At 42.9% G+C, this 13,342-nt stretch overlaps 1 long non-coding RNA gene across 1 annotated transcript; it reads left to right on the top strand.

Annotated features, from left to right (window-relative positions):
• Positions 1-11,323: 11,323 nt before the first annotated feature.
• LOC117186714 lies at positions 11,324-13,263 on the top strand. Its single transcript, XR_004471651.1, has 3 exons — positions 11,324-12,406; positions 12,525-12,605; positions 13,149-13,263. It is a non-coding gene; the product is annotated as an uncharacterized LOC117186714 (long non-coding RNA).
• The last annotated feature ends 79 nt before the right edge of the window (positions 13,264-13,342 follow it).

The raw sequence follows: 13,342 nt of genomic DNA, 5'->3' as shown, positions 1-13,342 counted from the left end.
CCCTGCCACACTCCCCATCCCCCCCTGTAATTGATATCTAGCGGGTGAGCACCACCCCAACCCCTCCTACTGATTTCTCTCAACAAAAATTTAATTTTATGCAAAAATATCTAGATATGTATTTGTTTTTTTCTTCTGTTTGTTTTTTGCCAGGCAGTGGGTGGGTGGGGGTCTGCCCCCAAAGAGGGGCATTAATTAACACATGTCTGAGCGAAAAAAATTATTTGTATTTATTTTGCAAATGTTTTACAATGCGGACACGCCCACACACGGGGCAGCACGGCACACCCCGCCCCTCACCGCCACGCGAAAGGCGGGAGAAATGGTAGGAAAATTTCATGATTCGTCGCTCGGTGGAAATATTCTTCTAGAAAATGAAAGAATGCTGCACATGTTCTTTCGCTCTTTTCTCATTTATTGGTGTATTTTTTTTGTGTTTTTTAATTTTTTTTTTTTTTTTTGTTTGCATTTTCGAGGTGGCGCCGTAGTCCGCGTCGCCGTTTGTTGCGCCTTAATTGCCAAATGGTTCAAGGCCGCATCGGCATAGGAATCGGCATCGCCATCGGCATCGGCGTTGTCTCTGCGGCATTAGTGGCATCGCCAAAGTGGATTTCGCTGTAGATGCCACAACAACAACAAAAACAAAAATGTTGCAAGCAGAGGCTGACAGAACAAGGAGGCCTATAAGCGGACATCTGTCTGGTCACCTTATTGGACAACTCAGGCGTTAAGTGGGTCAATGGACACGGGGGTAGGCCTCATTCGATTGGAATAGAAACGAATACAGAACGAATACAATGAATAGAGGGTATCAGAGGTGATCTAAGGCCTCTGTAAGCCCCATCAAACACACACATGAAACCAGTCGGAACTCCAGTCAGGAGTCCAAATCGATGGCTCACTTCCTTTTGGCCATTTATCAAACCGCTTCGAAACCGTGCAAAATCGTGGACTCCACAATCTCTACCTTGATTCATGGCCAAAAAATTATTTCTGCTCTATTTGATGCATTCACTTAACTCCGAATCCTAATGCCCCCCCCCCGTGCCCCATGCCCCATTCCCCAGCCGCACTTCAATTCGGTTGATTCCACCTCTGGAGGACCCCATTCCCCGCTCGACTCTGAACCGGATTCAATAACAAATGATTTCCTTTTTGGCCGCAATTCTCATTGATTTTCTTCCACTATGGAAAACTCTTTCTTTTCCGAGTCGTCGCAGCTCATTTTGCTAAATGAAAAACGCTGGAGCGTTGCTGCTTATTTTCGTTGGGCAGCAGCCAAAAGCAAGTGGCCTTCTGTTCCTGATCCTTTAGCAGGACCCGCACCCGTACCCGTACCCCCGAGGATTGCTCGGCAAAAAAAAACCGAAACAAAGCATACAAAAAAATCTGAAATAAAAAGAAAGCGGCTGGTAAACGAGCAACGAAGTTTTTGATACCCTTTTTGCATCGAATTTCGAGGCATTTCTGTTTTGCAACCCATTAGAGCCCTATAAAACCCATTGGAACCCTTCAAAATTGGTTCGATCTTCGAATAGTACAATTTTCTGCACTAAATATACATTTATATTCCAAATTTCAGACATAAGGAACGCGTTTTTAGATAGAACAAAGAATTAGGGACTTGAAAGATGATCCAGAGCATAAATCCCACCTTTTGGAGTCAAAACTGTAGCCCTCTCTTGATGGCGAACCCCTTCTTATAGTCCGCATGCCCCATCCATGGGGATATTCTACTTTAGAAATCCGAAAAAAGCGAAACAAATGCACGACAAATGAAATAAAATGTGTGAATGTTAAAGGAGTGTGGGGGCATGAGGCGACATGTGCTTGCATGTCGCAATCGCAATCGTCTTCAACATCCTGACCCCCCCGCCCCCCCCTGCCCAGTGCCCCCTTTTGGCACAAGGCGAAAATGTCGTTCAAGGATTTGTTGTGGAAAATTTCTTATGAAATCGAAACAATTTGCAATAATGTATCTTATGTCAATGCACGCGTAGACGGTCACGCCTTGCCCCCCCCCACTCCCTGCCTCACTTGGGGTCTAGGGAATTACATTATATGTATCCCGGGGTCCAGCACTCGGCAGAGGGCGAAGGAGAGGGTGTTGGGCTGAAAGCTGAGTGGTTTCTCTCGTGGCAGGGTCTTTGGGGTTATTTCTGTTGCACGCAATGTCAACATCATGGACTGCAATTCAATTTCCTGCGACAGCGAGGGGGGTTTCTTTTTTCTCCTTTTTCTTTGCTTACAAAAGTCATTGGCAGCAGGCAGAGAGCCTTTGGACCAGGTCCATGGTCCATGGTCCATGCTGTTAATCGATTGAAGGGTCTCCGGTTTACGGTTTCTTCAGCTTCTTAAAAAAGATAAAGATCAGGCATAGATGGAGCTAGGTTTCAATCTTCATTCTGCAGTTGTTTTGGACAAAATTGTATAAGGCTGAAACCCAAATATAAGAAGGAAAACCTTTAGCCAGAATCAAGGGGTGGCTACTCCTAAAACAAACATCTTTTTTAACTCCTAAATTTCTAGATAAAGATTAAGATCATCCCGCAAACTTCTTCAAACTTCCTCAGACTCAATAAATTGAATTTGTTCAATTTCAAAGATTAAACTTGTGACAGGGCTGTGGAAAGGGGGACGGGGGACATGGTCGACACCCAATTCTTTGACATGAAATAAAATGCCAGAACGGAGTGGAGTGGAGCAGTCGACCGGTCAAGACACATAATCGGCTGGGTTGTGGCACTGCCACTCTGCTCTACATGATTTACATTTTTTGTCAATAGAAAATTCTATTTTATGTTTGGACTTTGCTTAACAGTTGTACATCCCTGCCAGCCCTCTCCGCCTCGAGAAAAGGGAGAGAGAGTGTCATAGAAGATTGGGTACCCTGGTAATGCCTGGCAATGTATTTCCATAAGGGTATTCCTATTAAAGGAACTTCTTTATAGAAATATAATCAAGCTTTTCGTACATTTCCCAAAAGATAGAGGTCTTCGAATCTGTTGCTAATCGTAGATGAAGCATCTTTCAGATCCAACCTTTCAACCTTTTCTAGGGTATTATCCGTAACAGCCATAATCCCTGTCTCTCTCTCTGTCTCTGTCTCTGTCTCTGTCTCATGCTGCATCTCCACTTCTCGTTGTGTGTGTGTGTGTGCCGACGCGTCTGTTGCTACAAGCTACAAGGATCATGTCCTTGTTAACACGCCATAAAAGCTGTCAAAACATGTACGGAGTATATGTCGATAAGTCCGGGGTTCAAGCCACCCAAAAGTCGAGTGTCAAATGGGCGAGAATGCCCCCAAATGGGGCACACTCACACACAGAGCAGCCCAGCCCAGCCCATGGGGACATTACTTGGCTTTGATTCCGAAAGGAAGTAAAAGTCCGAACAAGAAATACTTTTGGGCCGCGCCAAACCAATTGCCAGTTTATTACTTACAATTTATTGGAAAGGACAAAAACACCACACAGTGGGGCAAGCTGTGGGGGGAAGACTGGCGGGGTATACGGGGCTAAAGAACTGTGACTCCCACAGAGCCGTAAAAAGTCTATATAAATAAATACAAATAAAAGCAAATAGATGGCGAAACATACAACAAAATATGTATTCATGCGGCCAGGACATGGATGCTGCTTGTTGAGGATGGAGGATACTCGTAGAATAATAAAAAAAAACACACACACAAAATATAAAAGAAATCTCCATTGGAGAGGACAAGGCAAAGAAAAAAAGGGTTGATTGGGGTAATGGGGCAACTAAAAAGCACTGAAAGAAATCTATTTTCCAATGAGTTTTCAGCTTGAACATTTTTGTAGAGATCTTGAGACTTTTAAAGACTGTCTGGGAGATCTTTTAGCAGCTAAAATCCCACATGTTCTTCCATGGAACTTCCTCTTTTTTCTCTGATCTCCGATCTCCGTACATTTTCGCTCAGTGGCCGCTTGAAGAGTGGTTTGACCAAACAAACGACAGATGATTCTGGCATTTCTTATCCAAGAGGGAAAAGGGGTGCCCCATAAATTACGGCCCCCCTTGCCCCTTTCGGCCATATACAATTTTTATTTCTCTTTTGTAAATCATATTAAACGAATTACGATGAATTATGGCCCACAATCCATATGTGACTCTTGCTTTACAAGAGCGAACGAAGGGGTATGCCACAAGAGTACGTAGAGGGGTGGATGGGAGGGGTGGAAGGTGTTTTCGGGGAGCACTGCAGCATTATTATTTTTATTTATTTATTTCGCATTTATTTATGCCATTTAAATATTTTAAATGATGCTATTTTTCACATTTTATTACCAATTTTATTTGCCACACGAGTAAGCAATGACCAAGGGCTTCGGGCCCCACCCCCACCCCCACTACCCCCGTCCCGTTCCGTCTGGTCTCGTTTCGTCTGGGAAAGTGCAGTGCATTTATTATAGTAATCTATATGTGAAAGATATATAATTATATATGTTTGCTATTTGTTTTAATGGCGCACAAAACCTGAGTGAGTGCCAAGCGCAAAAAAAACTTTTGCCTGAAGCATTTATTTATGATACCCTGCAAGAGGAGGGTATGATGATTTGACAGGGAAAGAAGTCTGAAGAGCAAATTTATCATTAGTAGCGAAGATACGGTCCCTTATTGGAGCTCATTTGGAAATCGAAGTCGAAAGACTGATTCGAAGAAACAAGTATAACTTTATTGATTCTTAAGATATTCCAATAAAACTTAAGATATGACACTGTCATGTGTTTTTACAGAATTTAACCAAAAATTATTAAGATATATATATCACTATATATCACTATATATCAATCTTATAGATCAAAACTTTGAACGTCGAATAGAGGCGTACATCCCATGAAATATGTTTCTTCTAGGGTATCTTAAGAACCTATTCATTCATTTCGCAGCCTGCTTACATTTTTGTGCATTTTTTTTCGTAAGTTGTGTACTGTTTTTATTAATTTTAGTGTTCCTCTTGCGGCTCATTTGCTCGCAAGACACCGGGGCTATGGCTATGGCTGCGGCTGCGGCTCTGCGGCTGTGGCTGACATTTAATTACTTTTCTCGACTTTGACTGTTGTTTTTGTATTTTGCATTTCGCTAAGTGCACTTTAGATGAGTCGCGAGAGAGGCGTGTGGAGCGGAGGAAGGGTGTACTGTCATGTACAGAGGTCAATGGAGGCATAATTACCTGACGGACGGACTCCGCCGACTTCACCGGCAATCGACCGACCGACCGACCGACAGACCCACCGACCGACCGACCGACCGACCGACTGTTTGCTGTTAATATTTCGTTGACTTTTGGGCCGTGCCACATTAACATTTTAATGCGGGACTGAAGCGGCGGCACGTGTGCGTCGTCTGCCCCGAAGAGAGCGGACTCGGCTCAGACTCGAGCGGCAGACTCACATAAATTAAGTCGCGTGGACAACGCTGCGTATGAGCGATGAGCGTCGAAACGGGGCAAATTTCATCAGCCCCCCCCCCCCCCCCCCCCCACCCCCCTCCCATGGACAGGGTCACCGAAAGATCATTGCCAACCTCTAGAATATATATCTTTCGCTGCGGTTTAATGAGCGCTGAACTTCGTAAATGGATCCGTAAATGGATTTGTTGAGGTAATTACAGGGTATCTCTATGATGGGATTTCTTTGAAAACCGAATGAATGCCTGCAATTAGCTTGTAAACTGCAGACTGCAATGACCGAGGGGCACTGCCGCATCACGCGTCACACATGAAACATGGCAAAGAAGGCGCACTAGTTTGATTCTCCCCCCCCCCCCACCACCTGCCTGCCTATTTTGATCCCTAAAATCACATAATAATCGCGGATTATTTCCGACTAAATCCTTAAGAAAACATTTGTAGCCGAATGCCTGGAACAATGGTCTGTAATTGATACGATTATCGGGGCGTACAAATTCCACAGCACTGCCGACACTTATCGCATCCGCTATGATATCGATGTTTGTGCAATAGCCACGATTTTCTCGGAACCATAAACATAAGCATTAAGAGGAATGCAATCGCAGAAGCGGTCTAATTCTATGAAGTCCATGGGAAGGGGTATGTTTTCCATAGAGTTTCATGGAAGCAACACGAAGACCAACTTCTCACCCTTCGAATGGTTCGTGGGAAGTACCGGCTTACCGCATGTCAAGTGAATGCTGATTGGGTCTGAGTCTACACTCTGATATGCCATGATCTGTGTTTGTCTTTCTCGAGAACGAAGTGATATAGATATAGAAGGATAGATTTAGATCGTGAGCTGGATACTTGACTAAAGAGTGTAGCTTTGATGATCGGTAAAGATATAATCGGTGTAGAAAATCTCACATTTGAAGCACTATAACATATCGTTCCAGCGATTGGTTGTCATTCAATTCCCCCCCCCCCCCCCCCCTGCAATCATTATGAAACACTTCCTTCCCTTGACTACACGTCTCTATCATTTCATTTATTTAAAACATTGTTTTGCTTCCAGTTTTGCCTGGGCTGCACTTTGAACATTATCATAATCTACCCAGTACTCGCATTGACGTCAATTTGTATTTGTTTTTCGAAATGCGAATAACGCGAATGCGAGAGGAGGCAAAGGGTTGCGGGTTGCGGGTTGCTGGTTGGGGGTTGGGGTTGTTGGGTCGTTTGTTGATCTTTCGTATAATTTGTTTATGTGCTTTACAAAATTAACTTTTAATCTATTTTTATATATGTACATACAACTACCGAGTATAATCACAAAATGATGCGAAATAATTCGCAATTTTTGTGACTCTCTCTCTCTATTGGCCTCGAGCCGATTCGCGGAATTCATTTATCAGAATCAAAGATTTTTGGTTGCCATTTCGTATTGTATCTTCTGCTGTCTATTCTGTTCCGTTCCGATCGGTTCCATTCGGTTGCTGGTTATTTATCTGGGGAGCAAGAGAGAAAGAGCAGGAGAGAGAGTGTGTGGTGTGGTGTGGTGTGGTGTGGTGTGGCACATGTTTTGATTATTTTGTATGAAAATTAAAATGCGTTTGCTTGTAATTAGCCCGAAAGGAGGAGAGTCAGTGTCAGATGGCACGCTTTTCCTGGAAACGTTCGCTCATTGCCATTTCGGGAGATTGTTCCACAACGATGATGATTGCTCCCTCCATCCCCTGCATTGGTGATGAGGTAATCTTTTTCTTTTTTGGCAGCTCCATTCAATCAGTCAGCCAATTACTCAATTTGATTTTGCAATTAACAGTTGTGCCTCTGTTCTCTCTCTCTCTAAGAGGCTCTTTGCCGCTGACTCAGCAAAGGAATTCAAATTGTACTCATTCTGCACTGAGGGATTTCTTGCGCTATCTTTTGGTACCCTTGGTGGCATGTGTTCTGGTTGTTCTGTGCTCTCAAAAAAAAAACAGCTGTCGGAAGTGTTTTGATTATGGCTTGAACAACAATTAGTAATACTCCACAAAAACGATAAGCAAATTTCTTCAGCTTCAATCTGAAACATGTGCATGGAGAGCTGTTTTTGGGCTACAACTGCATTTTGATTACTGATTTCTGAGTAAACTCACAAAAACATCTGTCGGTGGGTTGCAAATGGCAATCATTCTGTGATTTTCTATGATTTTCGGATTAAAGTACAGTTGTGCGTTCAAAAAAACATATTTTGCAAGGATTTATCAAGAGTTTTTACTAATTATGCCTTCAATTACCATTAAATTGATTAAGAAGCAATCAATTTTGTTTCATGCATCGATAAATCCTCGATAAGTAGCTGATTAATCGATAGCATCAGTCATTTAATTGGTGCAAAAGTACAGTTTACACACAGCAAGGTGCCATTCCATCTGCTGCATTTGACAAATTTGATTCCCTTGATTTAAGCGAATTTTATATATTTATTTCTCTGGATAAAGCCTCTGGATGGGATCATCCATCTGCCCGTCGACCGCAATTCGATATGGAACGCATATTTTCGGAATATATTTCGAGCCGGAAAAACAGAACATTCATCTTGCTCAAATGGCAGACGAATGGGTATTTATTTTTATACGACAAACGAATTGTTTTTAAAATAATATTGAAATGTGCAATGCAATTCCCGAATGGTGTGACATAAATCAATTCTGGGCTAATTAAAAACATGTTAATTGCGCCAAACTGCCTGTATTTACTGTCGAATATACTCGTGAATATATATTTGTATGTATTCATTCACAAATTGACCAGAGATACAGAGAGACAGAGAGAAAGCAGAGGAGTCGTCCAAGCGGGACGCATAAATTAAGGCCGAAAAAAGACACACACACACACACACACACACAATTTGATAAATGCGTGCGAGGATGTTGATTTTGAAATAAATAACTTGTGACATACGAAGCGAATGTATCTTGCAGATACAGATACCTGTTTGACCTTCGTGCTCATTATGAATTCGCATGCAAATTAGCAAAGTAAAACAGACACAGAGAAAAACACAAAACAAACAGCCGATAACCAAGATAAATTGAAGCAAAATTCATGCAGAAGGTTGTATACCTCCGAAACTGAAAATCCGGCTTCCAAATCAACAAATCCGAAGACTACATTTCCAAAATGCACTTGCTAATGAAGTTTAACATATTTTGCTGAGCATCTATACGATGCATGTACCGAATGCGCCAGCGAAAGATACAGCGAAGCGCAAACAAAGATAAAGTAGTATTCAAAACAAATCGTGAAACAATAACACACTTTTCTATGGCTATATCGTCTTCTTTTTCTAGTTCAACGAGCGCATCGAACGGGGCCAACAATTCTCAAATTGAAAGCCATATCGTGACGCTGGCAGTGACGTGGTAGTCGTAGATCTTTGACGTCAGCTAATGAATGGATTCCGAGAAACGAACTCTATAGTTGAGGCCATCGGAGGAGCGATAGGGTTAAAAATAGACCCATATTATGTTTACCACTTGCATAAATGGCAGACGCAGAGGCTTGACCCGTTTGGAATGAACTTAATAAGTTTGACAGGTGCTTGGGGTTGGGATTAGGTTGGGGTCACCATTAACTTGGGTACCTATTATCAATGATACAATGCTATTGTACGACTGTTGTTGCACAAAACTACTTGGTTAAGTCATAGGAGTAGAATTAAAAAGTTTTTGTGGGTTTTAATAGAAAGGTTAACTCATTGTCGGGCTTACCAATTTTGAAATTTCTATTTACAACTCAGGCTTTTGTAGATTTCCAAGATAAAATACTAGCATTTAAGGTTTCTTATGATTCTACAGTAAAATTAATGCAATTGAAATATTGTAACCGATAAAAACACTTTATGTCGGGGTCACCACTTTCTGTTATCCCTAAAATATTCAACCCCCCCTCCCAAGTAATACCTGGACTTAAAACTACTATAAGTCTCGTAACCACCTATATATTTATGAACACACAACTCTAACTATTGTTTAAGCATTTTCACACATTGTCGAGGTCGCCCGTCTACTCGTGTATCACAATTACCATGCACCAATTCGACTGCAGAGACATAATTAGCACGTTTCTGGCTGTTCCTATGGCAAGACCGACCCCCGAATGAAATGCAATTCATCAGAGAGAGTTCTTTTGCAGCAACATCAGACACCCGACAGACCTATGCAAAAGAGAAACAGAGCAGACCAGAGAGCGACATTGTTGATATATGATAATCGCCTTGGTGCATGTTTTCTTGGGTCCAGTTTTTCTGTGTTCTGAATATACGAGTAGTACACGGAGAAGGTAGACATAAGGTAATCACGCGGAGGACCCGTTAATTTGACTTTGGCTCCGAAAAATTGGGGACGGGTTGTTCTGACGGGTTATTTTTAGAATTTGTTTGTGGATTGTTATATGGGCATAAACACGGCGCAGGCACTTAAAATGATAATTAGACATGACTACTCGTAGATTGAGTGACAAATCATTTGCGAAGTTCCTTGAACCAACAGAACGACAGATAAAGTGTGACTGGAGATCTGTATAATCTGTATTTCTGTCGTTCTGTATATCGGTATATCTGTGTTAAGGTCAAGGCAAATGATAATTGAATCTTGTCAGGAATAGATTGTATGTTCTTTAATAAATAATACTTTAATGGGAGAACTTTTTAAAGATTTGGGCAAGAGTTTGGGTTCCTTGAACTTTTGGGGGACGATAAAGCTGTTTGAGTAATGCTCGGAGCTTGAGTTCAGGGTTAACGTTGGTAATAAAGACAGGATGGGAATAAGGACAGGTATTCCCATCGTTTTCTATGGTTAAAATTCCATAGTTCGTACAAACTGTTAAAGATCTCCTTTACCCTTGAAATCTTTTATATTTCCTGTGTAAACGTAATCCATATACATATCTCCTTCCACGCTCACATAACCCCCATAATCCCAATGATTTAATATTATTGAAATCCGATATACAACAAATATCGAAACAAATTACGGAAACAGCAACAATTCGTTCTCTTATTTTGTTATTAATGTTTGCATTTGGGTTAAGAAATTATTCGAAGACAGAGAACAGGGCGCCAGGGCTGTCATTCTGCTTGTGAGTGTTGGCTGCCTTTTCTCACACTCACACACTCATATACATACATGCACACATTTGTGTTAATTTGTAATTTTTGTTGTTGTTTCTGCTGTACTTGAGGAATTCTTTGCTGTTGTTTCTGCATTATTTATACGCAATTTTATCGTTGTTTTTGTTGCTGCTGTCGAATCGCTGACGGACTTTTTTTTCGCCGATGTGGTGTTAGGGTAAAATTTTTGTTTCTGTTTCGTCTCTCATTGTCAGTCGACGGTGGCATTCTGTGTTTTGATTACGCAAATTAAAAGCGTCTAGACAGGGCAGACGAGCGGAGAGGGGGTCCGGCAAAGGGATTGGGATTGCCAGAGGCAGACATCATGACCGACTGACCGACGCGTTATGCAATCGCATTAAGAATTATTATGTTTGGAATAAGTAACGGGTACAAACCGCCGTGGGTGCGGTGTGGATTACATTCTTATATAAAAAGTCATTGGCTCTTCAAAAGCATTTTTGAGTCTTGCATATGTGGCAACAGCGTGGCCGCACGGTTTACTTGGAATTCGCAACGTTTGCGGCAATGAAATACAAGCAAAACAAACAAACTAGAAACTAAAGCTGTTGATTCGGCAAGTTTGATACAAATTTTGCAGTTTATGTTAATTCTCTTACATACCATTTGAAATCTTTGGTCCACATTCAAATTTAAATTCAAATTCAAAATCGATAAGTGGATGACACCGGCTATCGCCCAATTAGGCACGTGCCCAGACTATCGCACATGTGCAGGATATCGATATGGCCCTTGCGCCATCCCGTAATCTCGTTGCGCAGCTTTGATTCGACGCGTTTTTTTAAATCTGCCTTTTGCCGAGCAATCCCTCTATAAATTTTCCTGAAACATACGAAATAATATATATTAGTGTTGGCATTAATCGTATTTCGGGTTATAAAATGGTCGTGTGGGTGCTTCTTGACTATTTCGACCTCCCACACGATTTGCTGACCTAATTTTTTATTTTGTTTGTGTATTATTTGCTCTTGGAACTGTCAGCACAGGGTTAAGTGGATCAGGACATTTGGGGCGACCCCAAACGGCATCCGTTTACTGACCGTCCTTCGAACTGTGGAGGGCAGTGCACGCAGGCTCCACTGGGATTACCAGGTCAATGTACATGCTGCCTCGCGCGTTTTTCTATTGCAGCAGGCACGCGCGGGCTGTGTTGATCCCGCCCCCCTCTTGCAATCTTAGGGCTCCAGCCACGCGCTGTTTTTTCCTTGCTTCTCCGCGCGTTCTCCTTTGTCTTGCAGCCACGCGCGTGATTTTCTATTGTTTCCCCCGCACGTCCCCACGCGCAATTTTTGCAGTGCTAGTGCTGCAGTCCCGCATTTGATCTTCTGGTGCTACGCGAGGTTTTTTCGTGGTTTAGCGGATATATTTTAGTGTTAAGTTTTAGCGCACGAATCGTTGTAAAATACTGGAGAGTAGGCTCCTACCCGCGCGTGTATGAAGTGTGTGCTTAGAAGCTCTAGAAGTGCATATACATACATGTGTACATATGTATGCATGTGAAAAGGCAGCGTAGAGCCATCCCTCGTTCCTATTTTGGAGAGAAGCCCAGTGTTTGATTTGGAGAAAATTGGTGCAGCTGCGTCACGTGTTTCTATAGTGGAGACTACCACAAATCTCCACGCTCCTATTCATCTGCTGTTGTGGAGAGTAACTGTTCTTCGCTCAGGGGACCCGCTCGCACGTGCCTATAGTAGGCAGTGGGGGGAAGGAGAAGGAGATGGATGGACACTGCAACAGCAGCCGCACTTCATTATAAGCCGAGCATATGCCCTGCTCCCCCACTCTCCACCCCTTGGTCGGGATAATTGAATATGGTACGATGATAATTTCATTTTACGCTTTATAAACACAAACTGCACATTTTAATGTTCTTCTCATACTTTCTCTGGCTCTGGCTCTCGCTCCCGCTTCTTTTCCCCTCTCTCTTGGCAGGGTCTATTAATGCGCTTAACACAAAAGCTGCTGCTGCTGCTGCTGCTGTTCTGATGCTGATGATGATGGGCCACAATCCAAGTAAGCCATAGTTTGTAGAGGATGAAAAGGGACAGGAGCAATGTCAGAGGCGGGGAAGCGACCGGGACTGCGACTGACACTGGTCTGGAAGTGGGACTAGCAGAGGCGGACATGGATAAGGGACAACAACTGGTGTGTGGATTGGGGGGTACCAGGGGGCAGCAGAAACGTTATCCGTCTGGACGAGCGTAGGAAGGCCGACCCTCATTGCGATGGCCACTGCCATGGTCGGGGAGAATTCATCGCATAAATCATAAATATCGATTGCCAATTATCGCCCAATTGGCCATCCCACGCAAATATCCCCGCGGGAGAGTGGGCAATTCAAAGAGAGCGAAAGTCAGCAAAGGGTTAGAGGGACAGAAAGAGACGGCAACATTGAACTGCGATTGCGGTCAAGGGAGATGGCAACAGATGGAGAGACAAAATATCAGCTTCTATTAAAGGAATGTTGGTGTAAGGTGCAGATCCACCTCTCCCACTCTTCCTCTCTGTGCAGAGCAATATGGCTTTACCTCACCCCTCTATTTATATGTTTTTCAGAGGGACCGTACCTTTGGTCATGGAAGAAAGGGATAGATAATGCGAGCGAATATCACTGACAAGGAAGAGAGGAAACACACTGCATACGCATGTGCATATGTATGTATATTAATACAAGGTAAGGCATTTTTGCTTTCACGAAATTCACTCAAGGAAGACAGGAAAACCCAGACAGACGGCGGGAGCCCCCGCCC

This window comes from Drosophila miranda, chromosome XR, assembly GCF_003369915.1.
Source record: "Drosophila miranda strain MSH22 chromosome XR, D.miranda_PacBio2.1, whole genome shotgun sequence".
NCBI classification, from domain to species: domain Eukaryota; kingdom Metazoa; phylum Arthropoda; class Insecta; order Diptera; family Drosophilidae; genus Drosophila; species Drosophila miranda.
This window is presented reverse-complemented; position numbering and strand designations above follow the sequence as displayed.